Below are 16,568 nucleotides of genomic sequence, written 5' to 3'. Positions count from 1 at the left end.
GAATCTTAATAGAAATAAGTCGCCGGAAAAAGATGAAATCTCTTAAATGAATATTTGAAATATATTATTGATCTAGTTATCCCAATGTATCAAAAGTTTAATATTATATTTGATACAAGTATCTTACCAGAAGAATGGCTCCTCGGATTGATCAAACCTATTTACAAAATGGGTGACCGTAAAGGCCTATTACTCATAAGCTGCCTCGGTAAAATGTTTTAAATGTAACCATCAATTTCTGAAGAACAGCTGTGTCTGATACAGTGAAGAAGAATGGACACTTTTTAATAATGGAACAAATTTTGTCTACTATTTCTTCTGAAACAAAGTCAATGTTCTCATATTTTGGAGTAAAACAGTTCTGACTTGATGTCTACTGACTTACAGACAATGAAAATGCTGACTGACGCACTACAACTGATTACATGTCATAGTATATTAATAATTAACAGTGATATTGTTGCACGAGGAATATGTTTTTTGATTTTGTGGCACGAGCACCAAGCTCCGTTGTGAGTTATTGGTCTTCACAAGACTCTTTACAGTTTTGTGGGGTCGCTAACCAGTATTATATCCATCGCTTTCACGTTTGGGTGGACTTATTGTCGCGAGAGTGACCGTGATTTTTCAGTCGAGCCCATGACGCTCTCGCGAGAAGGTACTCATCTTGACGATCTATAGCGGACTATCTACAACAAGAGTATTAGTCGACCACTATCTATTCCTTCAACCCGTAAAAGAAACAACACAAGAAGCTGAATTATAACCTAACTTTCATTCGTTTTTATTAACGCATTTCAGCATGCACCAAATTATGTTTGACAAATGTCTTAATCTAGGTGAAGAACCATGGAACACTCATCAGCATACACCAAAGTTAGAATATCTGGAGACTCTCGGTAAGGAATCTGCAGGCCTTGCGTCCAGACATGTCTGAGTGTGAAGTGGAAATACAGCCTTGTCGCTTTCACTGATTTACCATGTGACACCGAAATAAACATTATTATTATCATCATTATTATATTTTACAGATCATAATTGAAACGTGCAGCAAAGAGGCTTCGGGTGCAGTCAGGCAGGCTCGGCGCAGGGTCCTTGCAGCCCAGACAGCGAATTAGACTTCTCCAAAGAAGCTACCCAGTCGAATCCAGCAAGAACTTTTCGGAGAATGTGAAGGCTCCCCAACACTGCAGTTTTCTGTATAACCCAGATTGCCAGAAGGGCTGTATTTCTGGCAGCAAACACATACTCGGTCAACAGATTGGGAGGTACCAAACCTAAGGAACCGAGAACAATGGGGAGTCGGACAACTTGGTACTTGGGATGCAAGCCTGAGAGCGAGGTCTGCATATTTGCCATAATTTTTCCTGAATCTTGTCAATCACATTAGTGTCAAAAGGGACAGTAGATTCAATGACATAAATAATTTCATTGCATTTTTCAACAAGATCAGGTTAGCCTTGGTAGGTCTGAAGCTGTATACGGGTATTATTCTCATCAATGGTTTATTTTCGCACTTTATCAATAACATCGTTACAGGTAAAATAATGTAAACAAAAACGGGTAAACCATTTCCATGTATAATCTCTGCTAAAAGCAGTCCACCCGTCACAAACACATGCAGAGGCAATCAGTTGTTCATCTAAAAACAAAACCACTGGTACTTGTGGCACAAGTCAAAATAGAGAATTGAATCCGACATGCTGTATGTAACTGATACGTCAAATTCGGAAATTTCTCCCATAAATCTTTATGAAAGACTTACAAAGTATGTTACCCTGATCAAGCAACTTTTGAACAAGATTCGTATGGTGCTCTTTGAAATCTTGGTAGAAAGAGCAATGTCGATTGTACCTCAACATTTGTGAAATGTAAACACCAAAGGCTGGAACTGCTGGAATATTGCTCGAGGTACAAAGTTGACTATTGACAATTTGACGTCATCTTTCTTGTCATAGTCTTGTGGAGAGGTTTTTTTTTATCTCTCTGAGATCTTATGAGTAGATCTATATGTGAAACAGATGAGGCGAAAAAAAACATCCAACAGAAACATAAAAATATGTTATCAACCCATGTGAAAAGATAGTTAGCAGAGTTAACCCACGTAAAGAAACATGCACTTCTAATGGAAAATTTACTGTAGTTGCTGCAGTATCTCTTATGTGAGTGAGGAGTAATTATTGAACAATGTTAAAAAATGTGAGTGATTATACGTTTAACAGTACAAAAATGACATTTCTTTTCGAACAAACATGTCGTGATCATGTCTATGTATCTTTCAAGCTGCATCTAACTTGACGGCAGTGCGTCTGCTTCTGTGTATTAACTGCAGAGGTTACTAATCAACCAAAAGAAACAGATGCACATCATGTTGTAGCATAATGGATGCATTAGAGTTGTGACCATGGATGAACGGTTTGCTGTTCAAACGATTTATGTTAGAAAACGATGGATATCACCGGCTGTTCATTAGAAACCATAAAGGCATGTTGATAAATGTTGTATTGATGAATCACAATTTCAGCTATTCATCACTGATTTAAATGAGACAGTGTGGTCTGCAGGATAAACTTCTTCTTTGACTTCACACTTAACAGCATGGCGCAAATAAATACAGTATTGTAAAAAGCTTTCTGTGTAAAATAAAGCGCGAAAGCCTTTACGTAATACATTCACTGTCTCTGACAGAAGATGTTTTGTGTGTTTGTTTGTTGTTTAACGCCACACTCAGCAATATTCCAGCTATATGACGCCGGTCTGTAAATAATCGAGTCTGGATCGCAAAATCCAGTGATTGACATCATGAGCATCGGTCTATATAATTGGGATCGATTACATGCATCAACCAAGTCAGCGAGCCTGAGCACCCGATCCCATTAGTCGCCTCTTACGACAAGCACTCGAGGCGATTTCATAGAAACCTACAAATAATAAAGCATTGTGTACTGATAATGTTAACACTAAAGTATTCAATTTGATACTGAAAAGGGAGGCGGCATTGGCACTCAGTGTAGAATCCGTCTGATGTATGATATCAGAACATATACATTTTCAAACGTTTTTCCAGAGAGTATTCATGCAGGAGATAAAAATGTAAACCTAAAATCAGTCACGCTATTACTCAAGGGGGGCAGATTGGAGGAATGAAGCGTCTTCCTGTTCGCTGGCCTCAATGCATTTAGAAAACCTGTTAGGTTGAACTTTAATACGATTGGTGTCAACGTAGCGAAAGTGGTCATCTATACAGAGTCCTTTCCTATACAGTTGGGATCATTATTCCCAATAGAAAACACTAATAGTAAACATACTAAGGCACGTTCGTATTTTGGTCAAATCTCATTACTACTACTAACTCAAAATTGTGATTGATTCTTTTACATACTGAAGGAAATTTAAATAGTTGATTAGTTTAGTGCCTTTATGTCTATTTTCATTACTCTTTAATAAAATGCCTTTACTTGCGTGTTCTATTGAAATGGACAGACATAAATGTCACGTGTGTGACTGCATGAAAATGCGAAATGCCGGAGCGGGCTATTTACGTAGATCCACTATAACTACCAACGATGGTACAAAATTGAGTCGTCGAGTAGAGACTCTTGCTCATGCTTGATTGTTGGCCTAGCAATGGTCCTCACCACACGTATTTCATTACCAATAAAACTCAAATTTGAATAAAGTCATTAAAGATTCAAAGACCAGGGACAGAGTAATGGTTTAGCATAGGACAGTTTGCATATTAATAGGTTACCAATACCAGAAACTGTAATGCTTATTTCTTGTTCATGAAGATCTAAAGTCATTGCATCAATGCATCTCACACAATCTACTAAAACTATTTTGAGTCACACATAAAATGATCGTAATATTTTAATTAATAATTTAAGGATATATATTTTACTCAGTGTTCAAAACGCTTCCTATACGTAACACAATTAAACACAGGTTTGTTTTAAAATCATTATCTTCAATTCTCTATGGTTTAAAGTATCACAACTCAATTTGCTTGAAAATTTCATATATTTACTCTCTGCTGGTCAGTTGTACCACGAAAACTGACGCCCATTTTCCACAAAAAATGTGTGTGAGCGAAGTCTCCAAATAATCTTTTCAAACGAGTTTGATTACTTTTTCGTTTTCTCTGTAGAGTTTCTTGCCTTTTAAAAATACAATCCAATCGTAAAGTTTTTTAGTCTCTGTAGAAAGAAGATCAGACATATTTATTTCCGCGAAATGCTTAAGATCGTGACAAGTGTAACAAAGAAGTGGCCATTTATTTGTGTGTTTCCGGAAAATAGGGACATACATTTAGGTTGTGTTCATGACAGAAACCTGTGACTTATTTGGTTGTTTAGATCTCATTAATGCACTATGTAAATAAAGACAGATCTTTTCAGAACTTTAATTATGAAGCCAATCCTGAAAATAATCTTTTCACGAATGTTATTTTTTCCCAAAAATACAATCAACTTTTTTTTATAGTTAAACCTTTTTTTGGTTTTCCGTTCTCTGTAGTCAAAAAGTCAGAAGGCTATTTATCCCACAATGTGCAAAAGAGATCTTGATACAAGGAAGGATCACAATTGGCATTGTATAATATTGATCAACAGTCTAAATTCTTTACTGGCTACATACCATGTATATGTGTCTTGTGTGAGGGACATGCTATTTCCTCATTTGTCCACGTCGCGTTTAAAGCGGGAAGTAAGAACAACCTTATTTTCGAGAACTTTAATGATTTGATTATGGTGCAAATTATATATTTAAGGTTTACCCGATTCCGTTTGTTTCTTTTGCAAACACGCCAAGGACAGAATCTACAGTTGATGACAATACACGAAGAATGAATAGTTTCATTATAAGACTTAGAAACATATTAATGTCTCGTATGCTGTTCGAGCGGTTAAGGCATTATTTTTACAGATGTGTTAACAGATTCTGCAGTCTCCTGTTTTGTACTGTTAACTGACCATAAAATAAACATATTTTCATTTCTGTTGTACACTTTCATACGAAGCTAAGTGATAATCGAGACCTACAACTGAAAGATCTTTAACAACAATAGTACATACATGTATACTCAACAACAAAAGTTCCTGTGACACCAATATTTTAGTGTATTTTTCAAACAAGTAAAGTTGTTTTTTCAATATTGTAGTACATGTATGGAATCAAGTCACAAAAACGCAACTGCTACAGAAAAACATACATTCCATGCAAAAGTTGACTTTTATGCAAGCCCCATGCATTTCACTACCCAAGAATGGGTATGAAAACATGTGCGTTAACGGGATTCCATATGCATTGTTTAGCATCGTGCTGACAACAACCGGCTCGCTCCCTTGATCTCTAACCAATCGAGCACATGTGGGATGAGATGGATCGGCGCCTTCGACGTCAACCACATGTTCCACAGACACTCCAGGAACTTCTAAACATGCTCCCGCAGATATGGACAGATATCCCACAGGATCTTGTGCGACGCCTGGTCCATTCCCTGAGACGAAGATGTGTTGCTTGCATCGCAACCAGAGGTGGACACACACGCTATTGACTTGTAAATTGATATTTTGGCATGTTCATGTTTTTTTACTGTAATCACGCATTACCTGAAGTCAGTATGGCAAATTAAACCATTTGAACACTTACAGGAGTCGTTTATCTGTTGCAAACCGAAAATGTTTCAGATTTGGTGAAAAAAACATAACTTTGCATTAAATCTTATTCAATGTCACAGGAACTTTGTTGTTCAGTATATATTTGTGCATAGACATATCCAGGGGCAATTCAGTGCAATGATGTTTTGTCCTTAATGCTGCGGCTATATTAACTACATTTTAACAACATTTTGACCTAGTGAAGTTGATTATAAGAATTCAATACGCCAACGCCAGAGAATAATCTGCCGAAATAGATTCTACAGAGAGTAAAAGGCAGAAAAAAGTGATGAAAATTATATGAGTGAGGGATTTGGCTTTAACGCCGCTTTGATCATTGTTCCAGTTGCATCAAGACGTATCAGCTTACTGTGGGAGGAAAGCCCGAACTGATGCGGGTCTCTGACGCTTACCACTTTGGTGAAACCACGAGCAATGGTATGGTGCTGACCTAGAAACGTAACTGGTACCACTACCACGCCAAGTCACCAAGCCTGATCACCCGATCCATAAAAGTACGTGTCGGGGATCCATGAGTAATTAAGGAGGTGTGAAAACTCCCTGTTAAGGCCATCGTGTGGGAAGCACTGCGCATCATGCTGACAAGCAACGTGTCATATTTGGTAATTTCCTCTGAATGTGTACCATAAAATTTCTTGAATGACGTAACCAGGCCTTTGATGTTGAAACCGTCATTGAAAAGTTTAGGTGTGAGCAAAATATGTCTGTCCATGAAATTTGATTAAAATGTACACGTTCTGAAGTTCTTAAGCAACTGATAAATGTAGACACCATAAGCTTGAGCTGATGGTATTTTGCTCGACATGAAGGGGAATTCACGATTGAAAATTGGAAATCACCCCTCTTGCAATACAGCTTGGTACAGAGGTTGCCATCATTTTGAGTCTATGTGCAGAGATCCAGATAGAATACTGGATACCGTTTCTCGATTGTTTCTTTGACTTCCAACTCTGATGGATAGTGAGGTGAAGATACTCATTTATCTTGGCAGTGTTGAACGAAATGAGGTCATCTATATATCTGAAACTGAGGTTAACTTCTTGACAACGTGCCATTTCGTTTATTAACTAAAGTAGTCAAACAATGCCGATTCACATGCAAAGAGCTACACATCAGATGGATGTCATTAGTATCCACGGGTAAAGCTACTACTTGTCTTAATGTTCTATTCCCAAATTAGACAACGATATTGTCCATCATAATAGACCCGTGAAGATTCCGGGGTGGAATAGGTCTTGAGCCACCCATGTTTGCCCTAAAAGGTGACTATGTTGTCGTAAAAGGCGACTAACGGGATCGGGCGACTTGGCTCGCTGACTTGGTTGATGCATGTCATCGATCCCAATTGCGTGGATCGATGCTCATGATATTAATCACTGGATTGTCTGGTCCAGACTCGATTATTTACAGACCGCCGTCATATAGCTGTAATATTGCTGAGTGCGGCGTTAAACAACAAACAAAATGCATAAACACTGCAACATATTCATGAGGTACTCATGATAACATTTGTGCAAGTCGTGTTGTTAAATTCGCAATAAAACACCGTAGGCCATCGTTTTTCGTTTGTTAATCGTATCGTTTTAGAGTTAAACTCTACCATTTGCATGTTAGTAGGAATTACATCAATACACTTTTGAAACAAATGATTTTGGCAGCTTTGCAGGCATAGCGAACAGAGGATGGCAGTTCCACACTCAAACAAGAAGAGCACATGGGCACATCTACGTTAAATGTCTGTGATCACAGTGACGTCCTCTGTTCCAGTGGCAGTACTGTGCCTGGGTGGCGAATGGCACTGGGTCGAAAAAACTAATCACGTCAGCATATATCAGAATGCCTGTGCCGTCATACTGTGCCGAGGTGGAATGGTTTAACGTCGCGTCCAAGATTACATAGTGTGTGAGTGTGGCTGCTTGTGCTAGTCCGGACTAATGCCGATTTTATAGTGCTAGTCCACTGAGATATCGTGCCGCAGCTAAACTTGAATCCCCAACTCGGACACATTATACTGACTCCGAGATATCCAGTCCCTTAATGCCGACCGCCAGGCAAAGTAACAACAAGTACCATCTTTTGGTATGACGCGGCTGTGGAACGAACCCCGGACCTTTCGCTCTCCGAGCTGACGCTCTCCCACTAGTCCACGGAGGCGGGCGTTCTATAACTAACTGCGTTTATGTAGTAGTATTTTATCTTTCTAACCAGCAGTCTCCTAACCATTTTATGAGATGCAACTTCAAGGTCATCCTACCCTAACCATACCTTTTGCACATGAAAAATATGTCATATAGATATTGCATTCCCAAACTTTACGGAGGCTGCAAATCACTGAAGAGAAACACCCCTCAGGAAAGCTATGTCATATTATATCTTATAGCAGTCATATTGACTGCATGTCTTTGACACGTATCTCATGGTTGGTGTGTATGCTATGTGTCACAGATCCTGATTTAATATTGCGAGAAACATCAATGGTCTTGGCAGCGGATATACAAACGCCAGGAGACACTAACAGCATTCCTGAAACTCTGAAACAAGCTAACGAGGAACCGTATGTCATGGTTTGTTAGAAAGGTGAGGATCAAACCACAAAAGATCAAAGTCGCATCGGGGATAATGTCACATACTGAAATCACAGGGTGCGTAAAACAACCAAAGTAAAGAGACGGGGAAAAAAACAGCCAACAGTCTAATGAAGCCAAGACATTTACGCTCACACCATATTATCGGACCAGTAATGATATGCTGCCATTCGTATGTTAACTCGCACATTTCTCTATTTTCTGCCACGGTTACCAAGGTTTGGTTGATACATACTCAAACATATGTTAATATCACGTCGGTCACGCTTAAAACGTTACGATTGAATTTTGTTTTGACGTTGTGTAATTGTGATGCCATGGCGGTCAACTACGGTGGCGAATCCTAGTCATTTTTAAATTGTGAAGCTCAGCCAAATGTGGCATATTTGAACTATTAACATCCAAATCAGACACCGACACAACATGCTCTTGAAATTAAAGGCACATATCATGCTCGTATATTGTCTGTGACAAAATGATGATTTCAACTTTATGTCGAGCAATATTCCAGCAGCTCCAGGTTTGGGCGTTTACATTTCTGAGGTACAATCGAGCATACTCTTTCTATGAAGATTTCAAAGAGGCCATCCCACTCTTACATTTCACTTGCCTTTGCAAGTGTGTTGACTGGTGCCACCAGTGTTGCAGGATTCTTTCACCTTTTGGCGAACAGTGATAGTGATTCATAACCACATGCTGATGATGTAGTCTGAATCTTTTTGCCGAGTATGGAAGTGAAGCTTTTATATATGCTAGAAGTAATCACATGCTGTTGACATCCAAAAACCCTAAAAATGACTGATGCGTATTTATTAGCTGTATTTAGGTTAACTTCGGATCGAAAAGAGCAAATATTATGTTTAAACATAATGGCATGAAAATCACAGTCAATCTGATATGCACGAAATATTGTATGCAACAATTTGCTGTTAAATCGGTAGTTTGTCATGAAAGTTTAGCAAGAAGGTGAACAGATGAAAATATGTTCTGTAATCGCGTCATTGCTTTTTTTCTCAGATGATCTTGTACGTATTGTTTTACAGAATCCACAGGCCCACATGCACCAACTCTTTGGAATAAAGACTACACAATGAGAGGCAATTTTGTTTGCTTCTGGGTTGAAGTTTTGGCATAACTGTATGACAACGGATACGACCCGTGAAGATCCGGGGTAGAATAGGTCTTCAGCAACCCATACTTGCCGTAAAAGACGACTATGTCGTAAGAGGCGACTGACTTGTCGTAAGAGGGTGGTCAGGCTCGCTGGCCTGGTTGATGCATGTCGTCGTATCCAAATTGCATGGATCGAGGATCATGATATCAACCGCTGGATTGTCTGGGTAAGACTCGATTATTAAAAGAATCCCGTCACATAGACGCCAAACAAAGATAAACAAAAGACAAAGGATACACCAAAAACAACATACAAATGTAATCACAGAGAGTACATTGACGTAGTGTAGATGTACTGACGATGTACGATGTACTGACCAAGCTAATCAATGTCCAATAGATACGGATTACAAATATAACACCGATAGCAATAATGTTATTATGACACGAATTTTGCATCAAATTTGCTTATGTGTGTTCTATTGATTTACGCAACTTACAGTTTACACTCTCATACAAAGCGAATTCTATCCAATAAAGCCCAATGTGTCTTTCTTCTTTAACGATCATCCACAATCTAGTGAAGCGAACCGATTGGATGATGGCTCTGTTCGCTATTTAACGCAAAATAGAACGTGAATATAGATCTTCCGTTTCCCCGTGGTAAGGTATTGACCACCTATAATAGTAGCCTGTCTTCTAATTTCATGCTTTTAGCTGTCATTTCCTCTTGACAACCGGCCATGTAAGAAGTTAAGCACTGGCCGGTTCTGCACACTACTTGTATGTCAAAACACCTTGAGTGTGGTGAGTGATCACAGGGTACCAAAGAACCCGTTGTATTATAAACTGTGTAAATGTACGTAAAAGTGTCTTACGTTTCAAATGCACCAAAACCTGGAAAGAAACAAACCAACTTCTTTATAATTTTGGTAGGGAAAAACGTTCTTCAGTTTGTCCTTAATAACACCCCTGGAGACTCCGGTACGAATATAGGTCCCCAACCTATGATTGTCTAAGGCGACTAAATCGACCGTGTAGTCAGGCTCGGTGACTTGAGTGAATGCATGCCATAGTATCATTACGTGCGTCGGTGCTCATGATGTCAGTCACTGGATTGTTTGGTCCAGACTTGAATACTTTCATATAGTCTAAATATATCTGAGATAGTGCTGAGCGCGGCGTTAAATTACAAACAAAAAACATTCTTGATACACATTGGTATGGCAGAGTAAAATGCCTGTTCTTAAAGTAAGACTGAATTCTAGTATATAATGTGTCTTGAAGCACAGTCACAGCCAACACGCACTCCTATCTTGACTTACGCCCTGAACAAAATTGAAATACAAAACTCAATCTAAAATGGTATCGTGTTCATTTTCGTGATGAAAAAAGACGATCAATGTAATTTCCCGACCTTCCAACTGTTCGTGTCCTCTCTTTGTGAACAATCAGTGACTTGTGTGCGTTACATAGCAAGCTTCAGCTTTGACATGTTGGCATGAGTCTGTGCTTAAGGGAGATAATCGACAGTAATCACCTCAATATTCAGTCAACGAGAAACCGCCGTCATTGAGAGCGGAGTTCAGAATCTGACTTCTGACCATCCAAGAATGTGCATAACAGTTATTGGTAAAGGACTGAAACATTAGTGTAAATAAATCAATTCCTTCCCTCGCTGCCTCGTTTTGACACAGACCACCTGCGATCTCAGTGTCCAACTCCTGTGCCCCCAAGCTATTGGTCATTGCAACTGAGAGTAGCATGGCAACTTGCTACTACAAATCAAATGACGAGACTACTGAATTCAGCTCAAGAGGCAAACTCAAACTTGGGTGAGACTTGGTTGTTGTAGAATCAATTCTAGAAGCATATTGCAACAATTCTCAGATCGTGTAATGAATATTTCACACACTTGACCTTTACGTATTACAAATGATATATGCTGGACGTCCATGTATACAAGATTACGTACAGCTTACGAAGTAGTCATCGGTTCAACGATTTCTCCCCGTCTGGTAAAATTGTTGCACTGATAGCAACGGGCAATGATTGCATTGGGAAGATGAGAAGAAATCGTTGCACCAGTGACTACTTCGTTAGTCTTACTGGCATCGCAGGTTACTATCAGTGCTACATGTTTACGTTAAAATTCACTCACAGAGAAATAATGATAAATATAATCTACCATCTAAGCTGATATCGTCACACTTGTATTGAAATCCCTTGCATAAACTCCTTCTTTCCTCCGTAATGAAATCAAAACTGAAAGTTAAACTCAATGAAAAACGAAAGTTTGCGATTCGACACGTGGCACTGTCGGATATGCATAGAAACTTGTTCCATCGGCTGTCTTCCGCATCAAGCAATCGTTAATAGCAGCGTTAGGCAAAGTGGACGTGAAGAATCGTCTGACGAGTAGAGTAAGCTATTGAACACAATGGGCTTTTAGAGAATGATTGATCGACACTGGCACCAATGATTTGTCTTTTGTTGTTGCGACAAACGTTAATTGGTTAAACGATTCTTGTAATCTTCCACCGACACTATGCATCGATCTGTGTGAAACGAAGATAGTCTTCTTCTTCAGTGATTCCATCATTCTCTAGCTGAGTTTGCAAGGCGACGCGTCAGAAGGGAACAGCCTTTATGGGAGCAGCCCTTAGAGAAAATTGGTTTGTTTACTGACAAGTGCGAGTCCCGGAAAAAAATAACGCTTTTCACGTTTCTAAAGGGCGTGGATCATCCTACGGACCAGGGCCGTTACCTTGTACACGTAAGGCTTGTTTGCATGTCACCACACCCAGTAAAACTGACAGTTTCTTTTACTTGCACAGTTACTTGCAGGCCACCATGCTAATGAAGTGGTAATACTACGGTATAAACAACATTCGTCATTATTATACAATAATTTGTGTCAGATGTCAATTTATTGTTTCAATTGCACAATTTATGTAGAAGAGAGCATAGTCGTAACAGACTGTCCGTGCATAGGAATCAGTCAGCCTGTAGATTCTTATTTACGAGCCGGCAGTTACGAGAATGTTCTGTCACTTAAAACATTTATACTCGGACATTATAAAACGCCAATGCAAGAGGAGAATTATGACCTGTCTTGATTATTCGCCTAAAAGGGGCAAAACAGCAGTCACAACTATATAATGGACCAATGAAAATAAGTGGTGACACCAGGTAAAAAGGGTAAGCATGTCCTAGCCTACCGGAAGCACCCGCCATTTACACAATTTGTATATAAAATGTGAATATTTATTGCCAGACGCCGCACAGAAGTACTTCTGCCATTCAACGGCTGTCTGTAAACAAAATAGACATTCAAGTGATCGATGGACCAGTGACAGGAAAGTGCGTTTAATGATTTTGATGATCTAATGAAAACGGTATGTTAATTTTGAATTACGTCTGCAGTATTCAACAACTCCATGCATATGAATCAGAATTTCTGCTCGGCCTGGCGAAGTCAAAACAATGTAATTTGGCCAAGAAGTTTAACTTAAGCTTCAGGTATATCGGTGATATCGGTGATATCGTTCAATAACCATCAGGTAGCCAATTCCCTTCCACTGTTTTACCCCCCTGAACAAGACATAAAGGTAACTAGTGAGACAGCCTCATAAGTTTCATATTTAGATCACTGTCCACAAGAATGTATGACAAGAGGGATGACTTCAACTTTTCCTTCATGTCGAGCGACAGCCCTTGGTGTCAATATTTCACAACTTTTAATTTACAATCGAGCAGCTCTTTCTACCAAGATTTCAAAGAGCGTCATACGACTCTTGATCAGAAGCTGTTTGATCAAGGTTACAACATTCAAGGCCTCAGTAAAGCTTTAACATTCAAAATGTTTTATTGTGGACATGCGCAGGATATATCCAAATTTGACACAAGACTGACAAGGATGATGTAGGATGCAATTCCCTATTTTGACTTGTACCATATGCCCCATGCTTTTGGGGGGTGAACATTTGACTTGCCTTTGCATGTGTTTGTGACTGCAACCGCTGGAGCAGAATACGCTCGACGTTTCGCGAACACCTGGTATCATCACTTTTTGAAAGTGATTCAGAAACAGATGCTTTTGATATAGAATCGTACAATCGACTGGCAGAGATTTCTTATGAATATGGAAAGAGTTTTGTCGCTTTATTTATTTGTGGAGAATATTAAACAAATAAACCAACAGAAGTCAGTATTTATACTGTGTGAGTTGTATATGCGTGATACACGTGGAATTTGTTCTCTGTGTCTGTTGCACGTGCACCAGACAGAAAGATAGATATATCGCGTCCACGTTTTTCTTTGTTTGTTGTTTAACGCCGTACACAGTAATATTACTTGCGGAAAAAGGAGATTAACATTAAAAACTTAAAAGCCATCCAAGAAGATATGAGTACAACACGAGGGAAGGATGCGCGAGTTAAAGCGAGGCAGGGAGATGAATCACATGAGGTAGAGCTGTTGTATTTTGTATCGTCCCTTATATAAATATGCAACGAGGGGACCCAGCCACCTTAAGAACAATAACGCCTTCATCGTGATGGACACAAAATATGAACATTATTTTCCAGCAATTAACAATAATTTTACCATACTGCACAATATTGTAGTTATTCCTTGGCTACACAGCTACAATGCAGAAATGAAGTGTTGAAGACTGCTGTTTGTTGTTGTGATGTTCCTTAAAGCCACTTTACTGTTCCTTAATCAGAAAACAGCATTCTCGTTCTGAGTCACCTCTGAGACATAAAATATGTCGATATGGTGAACTTATTTTGTAATTCAAGAGAAATATTGTTCTATTGTTTTGTTTGTTTGTTGTTAAACGCCGCACTCAGCAATATTACAGCTATATGACGGCGGTCTGTAAATAATCGAGTCTGGACCGGACAATCCAGTGATTAATATCATGAGCATCGATCCACGCAATTGGGATCGATGACATGCATCAACTAATTCAGCGAGCCTGACCACCCGATCCCGTTAGTCTTCTTACGACAAACATGGTCGCTTTTTACGGCAAGCATGGGTTTCTGAAGACCTATTCTAATCCGGATCTTCACGGGTGTATGTTCACTGACATATTCTTGATTTCACTGACATTTGTGTATGTCACAGGATTTGCTTTTGATTCACGTTACAGATTTCTCAAAATGATACTGACTGAGTCTCGATTGCTTTAACGATGTCTTTTATAATCGGCTCAAGGATTGATTGAGCAGTCCAGCTTCGTGCAGCTATCAAAACTCATTATCTCCCCTTGCCTCACTTTATTTTGTATCCTCAGGGTCATATTACAGCTCAAGGGTGTACACAACTGACACCAAAATGATGGAAAACGTCTTAGACGACCCATGAAATCACCCACAAAGGACAAAGAATTGAATACTATAATTACAGTGGCTGGTGCTTTTATCTTCTCATGCTACTCAATGTTTGCGGCTGAGATTCAAGTGAAGATCACCTAAACCCTATACAAATACACACCTTGTAAATCCACAGTGTAAATTACCACATTTCAGGGTTACATTCAATTTTATTGTGTCATCTAACTAAAGCATTTATCCATAACATAAACAAATTCATCACCGATAGGGTAAGAAATAACCGAATTAATAAAATCGTATTAGATCTAGTGCAAATATCATTTCACGCTCACCAGTTTATTGCTTCAGCCTTCGAGTCCTGTTGTGACGTAAGGTCGGAATGATGTCACACTAAAAACGACGTCATGGCTGACGATTGTTGACGTCATTCGCAAATTTTGGTTTCCCCGCCCATCACACTGAACACAGTAAGATAACGGATTTGTTCCTGAAACAGTCTGTCTCCGTGGTCCAGCGGTAGACCGCTAGTAGCGAAAGACCTTCATTGTACTTCTATTTTCGCTAAAGCTCATATCACAGTAGGCAGATATCTACCATTTCTCCAGTATTTATGTAAATTAGTTTTATGCAAGCTCCGCGTCAGTTGAAGACAGAAATAAAGAGATAATATTTTGTGACTGCATTCTCCATCTTTATGGTGTTATTTGATGTCTGTTATAGAATTTGATCCGGGTTTTATATTTAAATCCTTTATGCCAATACAAACAAGAATAATACTGGCTCACGTTGACATACATTTACTGGAAGGGTGTAAGGAAAATAATATGTCGTAAGTAGCTATCACCTATGACATGTATATGATATACTTACACAGAAATAATGGATTATCCTGGACTGACATTTCTTCTGCTTTCGTGAATGTTGGAGAAATGGATTCATTAGTTGAGGAACTGATATTTCACTCCATACAATACATAATACCAATACACACACGCTCTGCCACAGTCATATCTTTGTAATCAGCATCAGGCAAGATTAGAACCTTCTTAATGGACACAATGAACAGGATTGTACAAACACTGTGTATTGTGTCTGGAGATCGGGGTTTCATTTTAGTATATGGCTATCAAGGTGATCTTAAGGTTACTCTCTTGCTGGTATGGACAACGTACATGGCAAGTATTACAACCATCGCTGTTATCATCGTTCATGAAGTCCAAGAAGAATATGTCGACGTGGGATATAGTTTCTTCAGTTAACTGGGGGCACGGGTAGCCCAGTCGTCTAAGGCGAAGCGATTCGCTGTGTAGAGTTGTGGCCCTTGGGCACGCCAGAAACCTATGATTGTGGGTTCGAATCCCGGTTCGCCCCGATTATGTTACTAGGTTTGTCAGCACCATACCCGTGCTCGTGGGTTTCACCGAAGTGGTAAACGTCTGAGACCTGTATCACTTCGGGCTTTCCTCCCACATTAAGCTGACACGCCGTGATATAACTAGAATAATGTTTAAAGCGGCGTTAAAACCCAACTCACTCACTCACTCTTCAGTTAACTTGTAAAACTTAACTCAACGCTTTTGGCTCCGACATTTTTGTTCAGTATTCAATGCTTGTATTCGGGAAGCGTTTTGGAGTATGTTGTTATTTAGTGTTAAAGATAAGCCGCTGTGAAAATAAAACTATCCATAACACACACTGAGCACTGAGAGTGCAGCGTTGCATCTGTTTCCTTACGAGTGGTTGAATCATACGACAGCAATATTATCTACCTCTCAATACAAAGTCCTGATATTTCATGATCCCGATTTCGTGTTTGATTTGGTCCAATCAGTTGATAAATATAGACA

Source organism: Haliotis cracherodii, unplaced genomic scaffold (assembly GCF_022045235.1).
Source record: "Haliotis cracherodii isolate W230 unplaced genomic scaffold, xgHalCrac1.p SCAF_2, whole genome shotgun sequence".
NCBI classification, from domain to species: domain Eukaryota; kingdom Metazoa; phylum Mollusca; class Gastropoda; order Lepetellida; family Haliotidae; genus Haliotis; species Haliotis cracherodii.
Note: the sequence above shows the minus strand (reverse complement) of the source record.